Consider the following 17,145-nt stretch of genomic DNA (forward strand, 5'->3'; position numbering starts at 1 on the left):
TGTTAGCGTGTGAGATGAGTGCAATTGCACGGTAGTTTGAGCATTCTTTGGCATTGCCTTTCTTTGGGATTGGAATGAATACTGACATTTTCCGGTCCTGTGGCCACTGCTGAGTTTTCCAAATTTGCTGCCATATTGGAAGCGGCACTGTAGCAGCAGCGTCTTTTGGGATCTGAAATAGCTCAACTGGAATTCTGTCACCTCCACTAGCTTTATTCATAGTGATGCTTCCTAAGGCCCATTTGACTTCTTTTGTTAAGTGTATATAGTTTATCATAAACCTACTTGATTGAACTACTTTCACATAAATAGGCTGAAAATAATCCACAAATATACCCTTAAAAAAAAACACACAGAAAATCTCTGTCTTCTCCCTCATTTTCATCATAAGGAATGACAGTATGGATAAGATCTTGATTGTGATAGGTATGCTTTCTTTCTCTTTGCTCTAAAGGGTTCACCTGAACACACTGTCCCATCTTCTGTCCCAGTCAGAGGATTTCTGAACATACCCACAAAGTGGCAAATACTAATGAACCCAAGAGTCTCAGATTGTTGGAATCTAATCATCGTGATGGAAGGGAGAGTAAGGTGAAAGCCTCTTACCTTACTCTTTCTTGGAACTTTTAATTGTTAGACGCGTTCTGAAAATTACCTATTAAAAGTTCAGTGTTTCTGTAAACAAATGGCCTGAAGCATCAATATAAACATCATCAAATGTATTTACTGTTTTCAGAAAATTGAGCTTCTCTTGCCTGTACTGTGAATAGAAGAGTGACTGTCATTTCTTGGGCTCCTACTCTGTGCTAAGCACTTACAACATCTCATCTCTCATAGTAAAATGATGCTTTAATGCATGTATTATTATTTCCATTTCATGTTCATTCAACTGCTGAATAACTTATCTGAGGGCACCAAGCTAGAACGGGTATAAGCAGGGATTTTAACCCAAGTTAGTCTGATTCCAAAGCCTTTTCATTTTTTTCACCAGGTGTCTTGAGAATGAAAAAAGATTTTTTTTTTTTAATTGTTAAAGTTACACATGTTCATTATAGGAAGCTTGGAAAGCAGACAAAATGATAAGAAAAAAATCACTCATAATTCTTCACCCCAAGAATAATCAGTACTAAATTTTATTTTTCTTTCTAAGCTAGTGAAAGTGAAGTCGCTCAGTCGTGTCTGACTCTTTGCGACCCCGTGGACTGTAGCCCACCAGGCTCCTCCGTCCATGGGATTCTCCAGGCAAAAATACTGGAGTGGGTTGCCATTTCCTTCTCCAAGCTAAAGAAAGCTATAATTTATATATCTTAGAGAGTATTGTTCTTCAGAGTTGTCATCCTTGAAGTGTATTCATGTTCTTTAACAACAGTTGCCATTGCTTAAAGCATTTTTAGAACCTTTTTCAGAGCCAATTTAGGTACTAAATTCTCTGTAGATTCCCATGCACTGGGTACTTTGGTAGAGACATAGCAAAGACAATGTATCCATTCCCTAAATGCTTGTCAGAATAATATATTTTATGTTCTAACTTTTGTGCCTTCTAAAATTATATGCTGCAAATATTTGACCATCCTGTAAAGAATACCATCATTACCCTCTCTAAGGACCATAAACATCTTCTGCCACTTCTGTTGTGGTAGGAGATGGAGTTTACCAAAATGCTACTTCCTCCCATGTCAAAGATTGATGGACATTTTGGGTTATATTTAAAAGTCTTTATTAAAAATTAAATCTATAAATGTTTACTATTTTGTTTGACAACTCATGTTATTTATTACAGAGTCCACACAACAATCTTTGCCTTTTGTGGTACATAAAGAAAATCAAAGAATTGTTTTTGTCAGAAGTTTGAAAAAGCACATTTTAAAATCAATTTCTTTTTAATGGAAGTGTTATACTCACTGAATGATTTCCCTCCAAGGAGCTTCTGTAAAAGCAAATATATCTTAAGTGTGATGAACTGATCTTTAAATAAAGTCGGTAGCATCTTGTGTCAAGGTAAATGTTTCTCAAAGAAGCAGGCGTGCATGAGCACAGACACACACATACGTAAAAGAAAAGATTGCTATCGAAATGACCGTTGGTATACTTTATTAAAGTGAAGAAAGTCAAGTAGTTGAAGAAGAAAGTCAAGTGCCAGCTGAGTTCTCATCTCTTTGGTTTATTGTACACAACACTGTTGCTTTCAGAAAACAAACCTAACCCTCAACTCAAGCATCTCCCTTGTTGTCTGGGTTCTGCCTTATTTTTCACATTCTTATCTACCCCATCGGCTTAGCACAGCACCCTCTTCCCAGACTGCTGGGCACCTGGGACACCAGGACCCGGGGACCTAAGATTGGCTCAGAGTTGTTCGGGGCCCCACCACAAATGGGGGCCCACCCGGCATGCGCAGTTGTCCTAAGGGCTGCGCTCTTCCCTGGTTTTCCGATTGCCAGGATTTCCTGAGACTTCACCAGGCTCTCAGAGCTCATCACAAAGTGTAAGCTTTGTCTTGTGTTGATATCCCGGGCACATTCATAGCGTCTGGCATTGTGTTCAGTCAGCGTGTTAGCAAAATGAAGGGTTACAATATATTCTCTCAGAAATGGACTGTTGGAAGGATAAGTTAGTCCGATTGAAAGAGAGTCAGAATAGAATTGTGGATTAGAATCTCAGAGCTTAAAAGAGCCTCTCAGTCAGTCCTCTCACTTAAAGATGAAACCCGGAGCAGTCAGCTGACTTGGGGAAGGTCACCCAGAGAGTTGGCACCAAGCCAGGCCCAGCATCCGGCGTCCTGAAGTCTTGTCCCGTCCTTCCCGGCTCTCGCTCCTGTCATCTTTCTCTGGTTGTTTCAGGGAGGTTGAGCTGACTTTGCGGGATCAGTGACCAGAGCTTTTGAAGCCCCACGCGGAGCTTAACAGAGCAACGGATGCAGAGGGATTCTCAGGGAAGGCTTGGAGAGATTGTGGACTTAGTGAGTGTTTGCCTGGTTGACTAACCAGCCCAGCAGCTGTCTCTAATGCCTTAAGTGGTTACTAGCTGGGCTTGTATGGATATTACAGGCTATCTTTTGGAAAGGAGACTATCATGGAAACAATAATAACTAACATCTATTTGTGATAAATTAGGCAGGATATCCCTGTGGTTTCGAGTCCAGGCCCTGTGGTCAGATGGTCACAGAATCCCAGCTCTATCACTAGTCCTGTATATTTTTATAAGACAGCTGCTTTCAACTTTCAGTGCCTCATTTTCTTTATCTGCACAATGCCAGCGGCAAAAGTGGTTATCTCAGAGTATTGGCTTCCCTGGTGGCTCAGAAGGTAAAGGATCTGCCTGCATTGCAGGAGACCCAGGTTTGATCCCTGGGCTGGGAAGATCTCCTGGAGAAGGGCATGGCAACCTACTCCAGTATTCTTGCTTGGCGAATCCCATGGACAGAGGGCCCTGGCAGGCTATAGTCCATAGAATGGCAAAGAGTCAGACACCAATGAGCGACTGACACTTTCACTTTCTTTCAGAGTATTGTAGACTTAACTCATGGAAGCCCTGGAACAATACCAAGCAATAAATGTTAGCTTTTGTTATTATTAAAATATCACTGCTGTGAATAGTAAATTCATTGCACAAATTATATACTATCCGGTCTTGCCAACATCTCTGTGAGGAAGCTGCTATTATTATCCTCCATTTTACAGTTGAGTAGACTGAGGCACAGAGAGGTACCCCACCCACACAGTTTTAAGTCACGGGGAAGACAGCCTGAGCTTGGATGTGAGTGTGAGGAAGATGAGCAGTGTGGCTTTGAAACGTGAGATCTGATTTCCCAAATTTCTTTTTTTTCCCCCAGAGCACTCCAGACCCTGGCCACTTTCAGGACTATCTCCGTGGATTCCCAGGTAAGCAGAGGTAGTCCCTCCCTTCTGTGTGTCCTCCTCCTGCCCACATGGCCGGCTGCCTCTGCACCTGTCGCTGATTCCCAGGGGTTTTGTCATAGCCTGTCAATCTTCCAGGGTTTTAGCACCAGAATGCTTATGTATGGGTTCGCAAGCTGAAAGGCCAAGTTGCTGGTGCTGGGGTGGGAAGAGGGCCGTGGGGGAGAGCAACAGAGGACCGGAAGCACTGCTGCCCCACCCACGTGCACCTTCTCCACCTGCCTCACCGGTTCTGTAGTGTAGTTTCATGCATGTAAAATACTTCAGAGTGCCAGGGGGAAAAGTCTTTTAGAGATCCTTGTGTTGTAGAAAGGAATTATAGTTAAGAGAGGCAGGCTCTGGAGCCAAACTACTTGGTTTTCCCTCCTTGCACTGATAAACCATGTTTGGTGTTGTTGAAAAGCTTGGTTCCCTGAATCTAGAAGTCTGGTTTGCAGTCTTCAGTGCTCACTCAGTGTTGACTTGGAGTGGAAGGACACAGCCTTTTGAGCCAGACAACCTGGCTTTGCATTCTCTTCTGCTGCCTAGTAACTGTAGTGTCTCTGCATGTCCCCAGCCTCTCTGAGCCTCAGTTTCATCCTCTCTAATATGAAGCTAATTATACCCATCTCTGCAAGAGTTGTTGGGATTTGTGTAAAGTGGACTGCATAAGATTGACATTCAATTCAATGGCAATTATTATTATTAGTTATTGATATTTGAATGGGCTCATAACAAGTATTTTCTGGAGGGGAAAGCATGTTTTTTTTTTTATTCCACATACTTTCCCTGAAATATTTTCATTTTCTCCACCAGCAGTCTTGCTTGTTTAAAGTAATTTGCTTAGCAAGCCATATATTCATTGTGAAAAGATCATCTCTGATAGAACCTGTCAAATGATTATAAATTCCAAATTGAAGTATTCCAAAATAAAGAGGTCTTATTGCACGTGAATGTCTCCATGAATACTTAAGCTTGATTCTTTTTCTAAAACCCTGAAACTTCAGGAGTAAGATGATTGTAACTTTTTGGAAAAGAGTCATTAACATTGGTGGGAGTTGGTTGTCTTCCATTAATGGAATAGAATATTTTACTTCCTCATATCTGAAATCTGAATCACCATAAAAACATTTTCTTTATTGTTGTTCAAAGGGAATTATTATGGAAACTACTGACTGATTTTTCTCTCTCTCCCTCTCTGTGTCACACACACACACACACACTTTAGTTTTTCTTTCCCTTAGGCAACTGAAGAGTTACTATGTAAATTTCTGGCAGCCTTCTCCCCATCAGACAAGCAAGGGCACAATCAATTCCTGTTTTCTTGGAATGTACCAAATAATCAGAAACTGATTATTCTGCTTGAAGGCAACAAGCAGCTTGATGGAAAGATGTACCAATTGAAAACAATTCTGATCATATTTTTGTCAGAAGAATGAGATGCCTCCAGCTGTCTGTCACTAATTATATTAGAGGTAGAAAGCAGAAATGTTTTGGCCTGCAAAAGATCACTCTAGTCTCATGTTGGAACACTAGTGTTACTGGCTGCTTATCCCAGAACAGTGACATTGGGCATCCGTTCTGTAACTCATCTTGCCAATTGGTCACAGTCTGAAACATGTCACATGAGCACACTTAAGGAATTTTCTAATTATAGTTCAGAGGCTTTACTTCTATCTTTTTATGTTCATTCTGCAGACATCACTGATGGAAATGATTTCTCCCTCAGCCTAATCCTATTGCCGGCAGTTACAAAAGAACAGAGAGATGGCAAATGAAACCCACAGTAACTGAAGAGGTGTCCGAATTCAATTAGGAAGCGACCTCTCCCATGTGGATGCATAAGCCATATAAATCCATTTTAATTGTGATCTGTGGTACTTATCTGGTCATGTTTATTTTGGATGCAAGTGCCAAAGCTGGATTTAGACCAGAACTCCAGATCTTCAAGCTCTAATGACTAATTTGGGTATCCATTGAATCCCTTAATTCATTTCTTAATTAGTTCTCCCAGAATTAGAGTTGCTTGGTTATAATCATTTTCACAGAATTTTCCAATAAAAACAAGCATACATAGATTTTTTCCCCCCTATGGTTCACACATTTGCTATGGTCTTAAAGAATTGTTCTTGTTGTTATCAAAATTATAACAATGACAATAACAAAACTAACATGTTGCCAGGCAGTAGAATATGAAGTGAGGCACCAGGAACTGGTTTTGATTCCCAGCTCAACTATTTACAGCCATGGGATCTGGGCCAAGTTGCTTTCCCTGTATTTCGGTTTCATTTTGTAAATGGGAGGAATAACAGTACCTACCTCATAGGGTTGTTTTAAGGCTTGAAAAGGCATTGCATGTATGAACTAACATGCAGACAGTCCCTGGCACTATGATAGATGCTACTTATTATGTTTATTGTTCATAAGACAGTAGGAGACTGATGGGCAGATTTGCTGATGCCACAATATTGTCATCCAAGTTTGTCCCATTTATGTCATCCATTTGGGGATCACTCATGATGGTAATGATACATTGGGGACTCTGAGGTTGAAATTAATCTCTGTTGTTTGTATTTGTACACCTCAGTTTAGCTTAGGATTAACATTTTTGGCTTTCCATGCTTGATCAATATGAAACCTTTTGGTGTAAAATTGCTTTAAAATTTGAATGAACATTTTGTTCTCTCAGTAGGCACAATACTGGTCCTCATTAAAATGAAAAATACAGTTATGATATGTAAAAAATATATGTGGTGGGGAGAGGAGGCTTGGGGGAATTGACTTCAGTAAATTCATTGGAAACTTTCATACTATTTTTTAACAGTTAAATGCATTTAATGTCTTAGTTCAAATTTAATCAGTGTGTAGGAGTAAAAGTCTAGGGAAAGATAAATCTAGTAATTTAATGAGATTTCCTCATGGCTACATAAGAGTTTATTTTAAAATTGATTGCCAAGTGATTCACCAGAATTACCTTTCTTAAGTTTTTTTTTCCCCCCAGAAACTAAGGTTGGTCCAGCAGTTCTACTCTCATGCATGCACAGGTGTGCACTTGTGTGTATATGCTAGAGAAATGTGCACTCACATATATCCAGAGATGTGTAAGTTGTTCTTAGCAGCATTACTTATATTCATCTCAACTTAGAAACACAGAATAGCCATCAGTTGTAGAACAGATGAATAAACCGTGCAGTAATAATAAGAAGTTATGATTTCTATAATTATAGGATGGAATATTATACAGCAATGAAAAAAGAAAACTTGGAGCTACACACAATAACAGGGATACATCCTAAGACATAATGTTGAAAGAAAGAAGATACAGAATACTACATAGCAATCTTATTTCACTTGTGCAAAGTGTGAAAACAGACAAAAACTACACTCTGTTGCTAAAGGGCATGAACAAAAGAGACCAGGAATTTACTGCTGAACAAATCCCTTCTAAAGGAGAGTGTGCTGGGGAAGACAGAAGAGCTGTGGGACTCCTGTGAGTCCTGGCAATGTTCTGGGTTTTGACTGGAGCTTGTAGGTGCGTGGTCTTCCCAGGTCAGTAGTAAAGAATTTCCCTGACAATGTAGGAGAAGCGGGAGACACAGGTTCAATCCCTGGATCAGGAAGATTCCCTTGGGGGAGGAAATGGCAACCCACTCCAGTATCCTCACCTGGAGAAGTCCATGGACAGAGGAACCTGGCAGGCTACAGTCCATAAGGTAACAAAGAGTCAGACACATCTGAGTGGCTGAGCATACACACATAGTTGCATGGGTAAAACACTGTATTATTTATATATATATATATATATAAACTCTTTGTGACCCCATGGCCTGTAGCCTACCAGGCTTCACGGTCCATGGGATTTTCCAGGCAAGAATACTGGAGTGGATTACGATTTCCTTCTCCAGGAGATCTTCCCCACCCAGAGATTGAACCTGGGTCTCCCGCATTGTAGGCAGACGCTTTACCATTTGAGCCACCAGGGAACATTATATATATAATGTTAATTATATTTATATTAATTACATTAATGTTTTATCTGCTTTTCTGGTTGTAGGTTAGAGTTCATAATTTTAAAAGTTTTTAAAAAAGGCAGAATAAACTCTCTCCAACCCAGGTTGGTTTATCCTTGTCCTGCATAGTTTTAGGCCAAGAGATTCCTGTGGTTATAAGTGGCTCTAGAAGTAAACTACTGCCTCCCTGCCTGGCAAAGTGGCCTCTAAAGTAGAATATGCACCCCAGGGAGCTCTTGAGAAGATCCATTTGGTTGAGAAGGAAATTGATTAGAACTTGCGTTTACTTTCATCTCATTATCATGAAACATTATGATAACAGGTAACTGTATTGACACTGGCATCCTTGCTGAGTCCACGTGTCAGATGTTCGAGTATCATCTGGAGGGAGGGAGGCAAGACCTCCTCTTCACAGTGGCTTCCCCTCTGGCTCATCTGCCTTGGTTATTGTATGGAATATATCATACCTGGTCACCTGGATTTACAAATTCAATGTTTTACTTTTAACAAACCCTCACAAACTGTCTTAAATAGAGTCTGCAAAGAATTCCCATAAATTGAAAATAATTTTAAATTTGCACGCAAGAAAATGGCAAAGTTTAACATGAACTTTGTTGGCCCCGGTATGAGGTAATGACCATGATCAGTTGAATCAGATCTGGCAAGAAACTGACCACCAAAATTCTAAATTATCTGAAAGATGTATAGATTTACATCCACTGTGGTTAATCTTGAACCTTGTCCTGAGTATGTTGTTTTGAGACATCATAGTTAGCAAAATAGTACATCAATTCTGTCATTCTTTTCTATTTTAATCATGTTTTATAAGATATATAACATGTTAGTACAATAACATATATATATGAATTGTAAACAAACAAGGAAACGTTTTTGTTCCAACATCTAGGATGAAAATACCTTGAACTTCACTGTCATGCAGTTCAAAGGCTACTCCTTGCCAACTGTTAAAATGTGTAGAATAGAGTAAACTTGCTGTCCATATCTAAAAGATGCACTTCTTAGCCTTAATTTTTTTTACTGGTAAATATCAACAGTAAGGCAAGGGTTTATATATTTTACTTTATTAAGACTTTCCCCAAGCCCTTGGCTTGCAGTTGGGTAGGAGAAAATGAAAAGAGGTGTATACTCAGAATGGCTCTGTTTTTCTGTTTCGTTTATATTCCCTTTAAGATTCCTTTATGGTTACATCTATGCATACCTACCAAGGTGCAGTGGACAGGGTGCTTGACCAGCAGTCAGGAGACCTGATTCTGAGCCTGGTTCTGCCAGTAGCCAGCAGCCAGGCCACAGCACAGAGGCGGGATCCTCCCTGAGCTGTCTTTGCCTTTTCTCTATCATGAGGGTTGTGATAGCAACCCTTCCCTGACCTGGCACAGGGATCACATATGAGAGCCTCTTTAAAATGGAGTTTCCTTCAAACAGAAGGAATTATGGTCCTGTCCCTTCTATTTCAGGCTTTCCAGGTAGCACTAGCGGTAAAGAACCTGCCTACCAATGCAGGAGATGCAGGAGACATGGGTTCGATCCCTGGGTAGGGAAGATCCCCTGGAGGAGGGCATGGCAACCCATTCCAGTATTCTTGCCTGGAGAATCCCATGGACAGAGGAGCTTGGCAGGCTACAGTCCAGGGGGTCACAAAGAGTCGGACACGACTTAGCAACATTTATAACTTCTTATTAAAGTGCTGACATCTTTAACTTACAGAGCTCTTTTTATTGGAAGCTACAGAAACTGACTGGCTAGCTTAAACCAAAATATACTTATTTTTGAATTGTTTTATTAGGGGTACCTATAGGATTGAAGGGACTTCCTAGGTAGTGCAGTGATAAAGAATCTGCCTGCGAGTGCAGGAGACACAGGAGTTGCAGGTTCCATCTCTGGGTTGGGAAGATCCCCTGGAGGAGGAAATGACAACCCACTCCAGTATTCTTGCCTGAAAAATCCCACGGACAGAGGCGCCTGGTGGGCTACGGTCCAAAGGGTCACAAAGAGCCGGACGCTGAACATGCACATGCACTCACAGAATTGAAGGGATGGTGGAATCTTCGAATTGCACAAGGGCCACCGCCAGGGAAGGCCTTGCAGTCTTAGCATTGGACTCTGTGGCCTCTCCTCTAAGGCGTCGCTGTCAGCGTGGTGGATCGCCGATGACTTCTGCCCTCTGGGGTTCATGGTTCCAAATCTGAGGCTCCGTGAAGGGGAAATCTAATTTATCCAACTTGGGTTGATGAATCGCCTTTTGAACAGTCAGCCTCAGGTGAGGAGATGAGGTCACAGAGGATGGACAAGATTCCTGGGATCTCTGGCTCTGCATGTCTGGGCCCTCTCAGAAAATCAGGCATCCCTGTCAACTTCTGCCTACCATTGGTATTAATGTTTCCATAGTTACTAATGATTCAACTCTCTTTAAGGGATTTGAATTAAAAGAATCAGAGAAATATTAATACAAGTATGGAAGTATATACAAGTGTTTTTTTCAATCAATGTCAATGCACCTAATTGAGCCTGGGCTTCTCATATATTTCTTGAGGTGAACACTGGACTTGAAATCACTTTCATTAGATGCTGAGAATTCTCTGAAGGTCCCAAGGGGTCCTCCTGCCCAGGCCACTTCTCTAAGGTTTGACTCCATTTCTACCTTTAGCTACTGCTTTACCTCTTATTAGAAGAAAGTGAAGTTGCTCAGTCGTGTCCGAATCTTTGCAAGAATAGCCTATAGCCCATCAGGCTCCTCTGTCTATTGGATTTTCCAGGCAGTAGTACTGGAGTGGACTGGCATTTCCTTCTCCAGGGGATCTTCCCAACCCAGGGATCGAACCCAGGTCTCCTGCATTGTAGACAGATGCTTTACCATCTGAGCCACCAGGGAAGTCTTTCTTGTTAGAAAGAAGATATAAAATCAATTTTAGCATTCCTAATGCTGATGCTCTTCTTACTGACAGCTTGACTTGCCCTAAAATTTTATGGAATGTGGAAATAAGGTAAGAGAGGTGCAGAGTCTGTATACCACAGGCAAGTCATCATACCAATCTTGTGAGCCTATCAAAGTATATTTGAATATATCACAGCCATTCCTAGACAGACATAAATAGCTGTCTCACACCCTCACACCAAAAGGGTATTCAGTGCTTACCATTTGTTCTATCAGGGCTCAAGTAGATACGTGCAATATTCCAATAATGGAAAAGATGAAAATGTTTATATCCCTGAGAAATCAATGCATATCTTCCAAAACAAGTTAATTATTGCTATCAAATATTGCCCTGGCAAGTCCTAAATAGATATTGTCCCCTTAGGAACAGTCACTATATAGCTATAAAGAGAACAGAAATTCTTTGTTTTTTAAGCATATAGATTTAATGTTAATGACCAAATTTTAGGTTGTTAACACGCAGTTAAATTTCTTTAAATCAAAAGACAAGTTCCTTCTTAGAGAAAGAGTACCACTTAACAAAGAGATGTGGTAAAAACAATCATTATTTTACCCAGTCTCCATTTTCCCAAGTTGCTGAGTTATAACATAGTCTATGATTATACTTTTTAAACCAGCTCTCAATAGATTACCAACCCAGTGCCTGACACTGGTTAGCTTATAAGGATGATCTATTATTCGTCAGATTTTAAATGCTGACCCATGAAATGCTAAAACTGTATTGGCAGCTGTTGTCCAAAGGTTTGCAGATGTCCTAACTAATGCTTTGAAAGTCCAGCATTAGCAATAAATCACAGCCTACGTAATTTTTCAATAAAGTAATGGAAAGGATTTTGCATTCTAGGTCCTCTAAGCTTTGGTATTTGGAAATTACTTATATGGGAAATTAAAAGGGTAAAATGTTCTTGGGCTTTAACTCTTGAATTTGGGGCCAGCACAGTCAATAGCTAAAGCATCTTGGTAGCTTTATTCTCCTAACCCTGAGATCTCTTGGCTCTGAGAACTGACGAAGTTGCCAAGTATAGGCCTAATTGCATTCCTAGCTACTGAGAAAAAAAAAATTTTTTTCCTTTTCTTTCAAAGAAATACCTTGAGCATTAACATTTTCTGGAATAGCAGAATTGTTTATAAGACTTTTGCAGAGGTTTCTGAAAAGAGAGCTTGAAGAGGGCTCTGGCAGCCAATTAAGAAGCGTGCGCTGCTCACCTAGAGTAACAAAGAGTTAGGGAGAGGAAACCAACAAGTGAAAAGAGATGTGGCTTTGTCCTCTCAGCTTGCTCTCTGATTAATGAGCTGATGTTCTCTTTCTTTCTTCTCTCTCTCTGTTCTACTCAAAGATGTAGCAAAATAGTGCATGATATATTCAGCTAGCCCCATGATAGACCACCAGCTGAGTGCAAGTTTTGTTCACTAGTATTTCCAGTGCTGTGACCACTACTTGATACATAACAAATGTTCAATTAGTATTTGTTGAATGAAGGAATGTATTCAGACAGGTTTCTCTATGATCTGTAAATTGGTGATTTGTATATTGGGCCAAACATCCTGGAATGTGAAGTCAAGTGGACCTTAGGAAGTATCACTACAAGTAAAGCTAGTGGAGGTGATGGAATTCCAGTGGAGCTATTTCAAATCCTGAAAGATGATGCTGTGAAAGTGCTGCATTCAATATGCCAGCAAATTTGGAAAACTCGGCAGTGGCCACAGGACTGGAAAAGGTCAGTTTTCATTCTAATCCCAAAGAAAGGCAATGCCAAAGAATGCTCAAACTACCACACAATTGCACTCATCTCACAAGCTAGTAAAGTAATGCTCAAAATTCTCCAAGCCAGGCTTCAGCAATATGTGAACCACCAACTTCCAGTTTTGTTCAAGCTGGTTTTAGAAAAGGCAGAGGAACCGACATCAAATTGCCAACATCCGCTGGATCATCGAAAAAGCAAGAGAGTTCCAGAAAAAACATCTACTTCTGCTTTATTGACTATGGCAAAGCCTTTGACTGTGTAGATCACAATAAACTGTGGAAAATTCTGAAAGAGATGGGAATACCAGACCACCTGACCTGCCTCTTGAGAAACCTGTATGCAGGTCAAGAAGCAACAGTTAGAACTGGACATGGAACAATAGACTGGTTCCAAATTGGGAAAGGAGTACGTCAAGGCTGTATATTGTCACCCTGCTTATTTAACTTATATGCAGAGTACATCATGAGAAATGCTGGGCTGGAGGAAACATAAGCTGGAATCAAGATTGCCAGAGAAATATCAATAACCTCAGATATGCAGATGACACCACCCTTATGGCAGAAAGTGAAGAAGAACTAAAGAGCCTCTTGATGAAAATGAAAGAGGAGAGTGAAAAAGTTGGCTTAAAGCTCAACAATCAGAAAACTAAGATCATGGCATCCGGTCCCATCACTTCATGGCAAATAGATGGGGAAACAGTGGAAACAGTGACTGACTTTATTTTGGGGGGCTCCAAAATCACTGCAGATGGTGACTGCAGCCATGAAATTAAAAGACGCTTACTCCTTGGAAGGAAAGTTATGACCAACCTAGACAGCATATTAAAAAACTGAGACATTATTTTGTCAACAAATGTCCATCTAGTCAAGGCTATGGTTTTTCCAGTAGTCATGTATGGATGTGAAAGTTGGACTATCAAGAAAGCTGAGTGCCAAAGAATTGATGCTTTTGAACTGTGGTGTTGGTGTTGGAGAAGACTCTTGAGAGTCCCTTGGACTGAAAAGAGATCCCACCAGTCTATCCTAAAGGAAATCAGTCCTGGGTGTTCATTGGAAGGACTGATGTTGAAGCTGAAACTCCAATATTTTGGCCACCTGATGCGAAGAGCTGACTCATTTGAAAAGACCCTGATGTTGGGAGGCATTGAAGGCGGGAGGAGAAGGGGACGACAGAGGATGAGATGGTTAGATGGCATTTCCGACTCAATGGACCTGAGTTTGAGTAAACTCTGGGAGTTGGTGATGGACAGGGAGGCCTGGAGAGCTGCAGTTCATGGGGTCGCAAAGAGTTGGGGAAGACTGAGTGACTGACTGATACTGAACTGATACTGATATTGGGCCAGGTATACTCAGAGCTTCCCAGGTGGCACTAGTGGCAAAGAACCCGCCTGCCAATGCAGGAGACATAAGAGATGCAGGCTTGATCCTTGGGTTTGTAAGATCTCCTGGAGGAGGGCATGGAAACCCACTCTAGTATTCTGCCCTGGAGAATCCCATGGACAGAGGAATCTAGTGGGCTGCAATCCATAGGATCACCCAGAGCCAGACACAACTGAAGCGATTTAGCATGCACATACTCTAGGCCAGATTAATTCTGATCAAGGACTCAATATCTAAATTTCATAGACTGTGATTTTCCAATATGATGGAGAATTAAGGGCTTGAAGAAACCAACACTTGGAACAACACAAATACTCAGGAATATAGAAAGGACTGATACAACCTTCCAGCAGGCTTAACTGACTCTAGAAGTTAGCATATCCAGCTATCGCAGCTTTTCTGAATGTAAATACATTTGCAGAGTTCTTACCATACTGACGGTATCAGTTTCAACTGTACAGAATCTTGCTTTTAACACATCAGTTGGCAAGCACTCAGTGCCAAGGCCAAGGGTTAGCCCTCTGCTTCACTTCCCTTCTCCAAGCTGCAACTTCTCTCGCAGAGCCAGGCAGCTGTCTCCCAAATGTACGCTGTCAGTAACATAGGAACCCAGATGACCAAAAGAGGGTAAATCAACACAAATTTATTGTCAGAGCTGAGAGAAAGAACCTCAGAGTGAATGCTCTGCTGATTGTGGGTCAGAAGTGTTATCTTTGTGTCTCAAGGACAGAACGTTTAATAAAGATTGGGTACAAAATACACATCACCCTCGAGGCATGCTCAACTGTGTCAAGCGGAGAACCGTTCCTCAGGATTTACAATTTCCTGTTTTTCCTAAATTAAAAAATGCTAATGTGAACTCTTGACTCTCAACAGCACATGTTATTATTGTATATAGGGCAAAGAGTAAATAAGACACTTGCCTAATGACATAACAGTTCATTTTAACTCGGCAAGCTGGAAGTAATTTTAGCTTGTTTTCTTTTTTTCCATGCTTCTTTATGGAAATAGGCCACAATCATTTTTATTCCACCATTCTTCATTACCTTATGGCATGCTTCCTGTTTATGCTATTAAGAGCTGTTTTTAAAGACCCTTGAGGGATATCCTTTAGCACATTCTTTTTAAAAATAATTTTTCATCTGTAGTACTGCTTCAGAATGTCTGAGGGTTTGGAAATATAGAAACTTCTTAATGAGAAATGCTTAATGGTCTGTGCAGAGTATTGCAATATTTACACCTAGTTCAGTTAACGTAAATTATATTTAATTAGTCATTCTTGGAAAATAGTAGATATTTTAGAATAGATTCAGTACCTAAAACTCACCATTTGCCTGTTATGTATAGTGAGCGTGTGCATGCTCAGTCATGTCCAACTTCTTGCAACTCCATGGACTGTAGCCCACCAGGCTCCTCTGTCCATGAAATTTTCCAGGCAAGAGTACTGGAGTGGGCTGCCATTTCCTTCTCCAGGCATTATGTATAGTACTTCAGATAAAATTCTATGTGTAGTATTTATAGATTAAAAAAAAAAAGTATTTGCAGTGGTATAAAGGAATGCTTAGGGACTCATAATAATATGAAGAACATGTCTTGTTAGGGTATAAAAAACATCCACGTGGTCCAGACTTCTACAAAAAAATTCTTTATAAACTTTAAAGTGCAATATGAATGTTATCGTTATTTTTATACTTGTGACATGCAGGACTTCTGAGCTGAATGACAGTCTATAACTTGTGTTTTAATGTTGAATATGTTGCTGTTTCAAGTGAAATTTCCTTTTTCACATATAATTCTTGTGTCAGAGACTCCCTGAGTTCCTTAATTGGGTTCCTTCACACAGCACTTGACTTTTGAACACTCCAGACTACACTTGTGCCGGGAGGAGCAGGTTTCACATAATGGTTTAGAAGGCGGTGTGATTTCTAGGAAGAAACCTCGACTTGCATCACAGCTGCACTCTACAGATGATGGCTAAGAGCCCCACCATGGCCATCTCCCAGTCCCACTCGAGGTCTACCTGAAGAGGATTGAGAAATCACTCATTCGTGGCCTTATATGACCCACCTTTGGGTCCTCTGGTCCTACTTTTCCAGCTCTTCTCTTCCAGGATGCTCTCTGCTGCTTTGGCATCTCCAGCAGGCTATTTTAGCTTGTGTCTTGGATGTCTTGGTCACTCTGTCTGTCCTCCCAGCACGACTTCTCTGCGCTCTAGCCTCCTTTGGGGTCTTCAGAGCTACAAGAAACTGGAAGCAAGAAAGTGTGTGCTGGTGCTATTCCCTCTGCCCTCTTCCTGGCAGATTGCTCTTTTCCTTAGCACTCCAGCATTGCCAGCTGCATCTTTGTCCTCCTGTCTTGCCCGAGCTCCAGTGGACTGGGTGCAGGGGAGTACTGGGGGTGAGGGGTGCCCGCCCAGAGAAATGCTTCATTGTCCACACCCAGGGCCAGGCCATGGGAAACAGACTCCCGGACAGTCACCATGGGCTACGCAAATATTACTTCCATTTAACTTGACCTTTCATTGTGCTCTGAAATGACTGAAAATACTTAAATGGCATACAGTAATTTTCTGGAAACAAAAATAAATGGGGTTCTTTTAAGAAGCCACACTTGAACTTTTGCCCTTTCCTTCCTTTTCAAGTCATATCCAGTGCAAGGTTGCCTTAATTTAGCATGTCGTTTCCTTTGGTGAGAAATTGCTAATTTCTCTACTGATAAAATGATGAATCATAGAAGCAGTGTAATTGCTAAAGATAAGGATACCTCATCTGGCCTTAAAACCCTCAGCTCTGGGAATTGAGTCTTGTGAACAGTTCTTAAGTGATAACTGTGTGCCAGGCACCTGCAGACAGACTGATTCTATAACCTCTTTAACGCACCGATTCAACTATTCCTCACAGCGTCCCTGTGAGGTGGGTAGTATCGCTGTTTGTCTGTGTTCTAGGTTGTAGACATTGAAGCATAGTGAAAGGAAGTTCGTTGCCCGAGTTCACATAGTTCACAGTGATCAGGACCTGTACTTGAACCTGGGGGTCTGCCTCAGTGCCCACATTCTCAGCTACTGAACTAGCTGCCTAAGTGCCACAAGCACATCATGTAACCCCTGGGAGCCTGATTCCTCATCTCTGAAGTGGGACTGGTGACATCTACCTGACTAAATTGTGG

At 41.1% G+C, this 17,145-nt stretch overlaps 1 protein-coding gene across 3 annotated transcripts in view; it reads left to right on the plus strand.

Annotated features, from left to right (window-relative positions):
• SPATS2L (spermatogenesis associated serine rich 2 like) overlaps positions 1-17,145 on the plus strand; it is a 188,618-nt gene that overhangs the window by 20,275 nt on the left and 151,198 nt on the right. For all 3 annotated transcript variants that reach the window (XM_055573046.1, XM_055573045.1, XM_055573048.1), the window contains exon 2: positions 3,830-3,878. The gene's annotated coding sequence lies outside the window, so the exon portion shown is untranslated. The remainder of the gene's footprint in view (positions 1-3,829; positions 3,879-17,145) is intronic.

This window comes from Bubalus kerabau, chromosome 3 (assembly GCF_029407905.1).
Source record: "Bubalus kerabau isolate K-KA32 ecotype Philippines breed swamp buffalo chromosome 3, PCC_UOA_SB_1v2, whole genome shotgun sequence".
NCBI classification, from domain to species: Eukaryota; Metazoa; Chordata; class Mammalia; order Artiodactyla; family Bovidae; genus Bubalus; species Bubalus kerabau.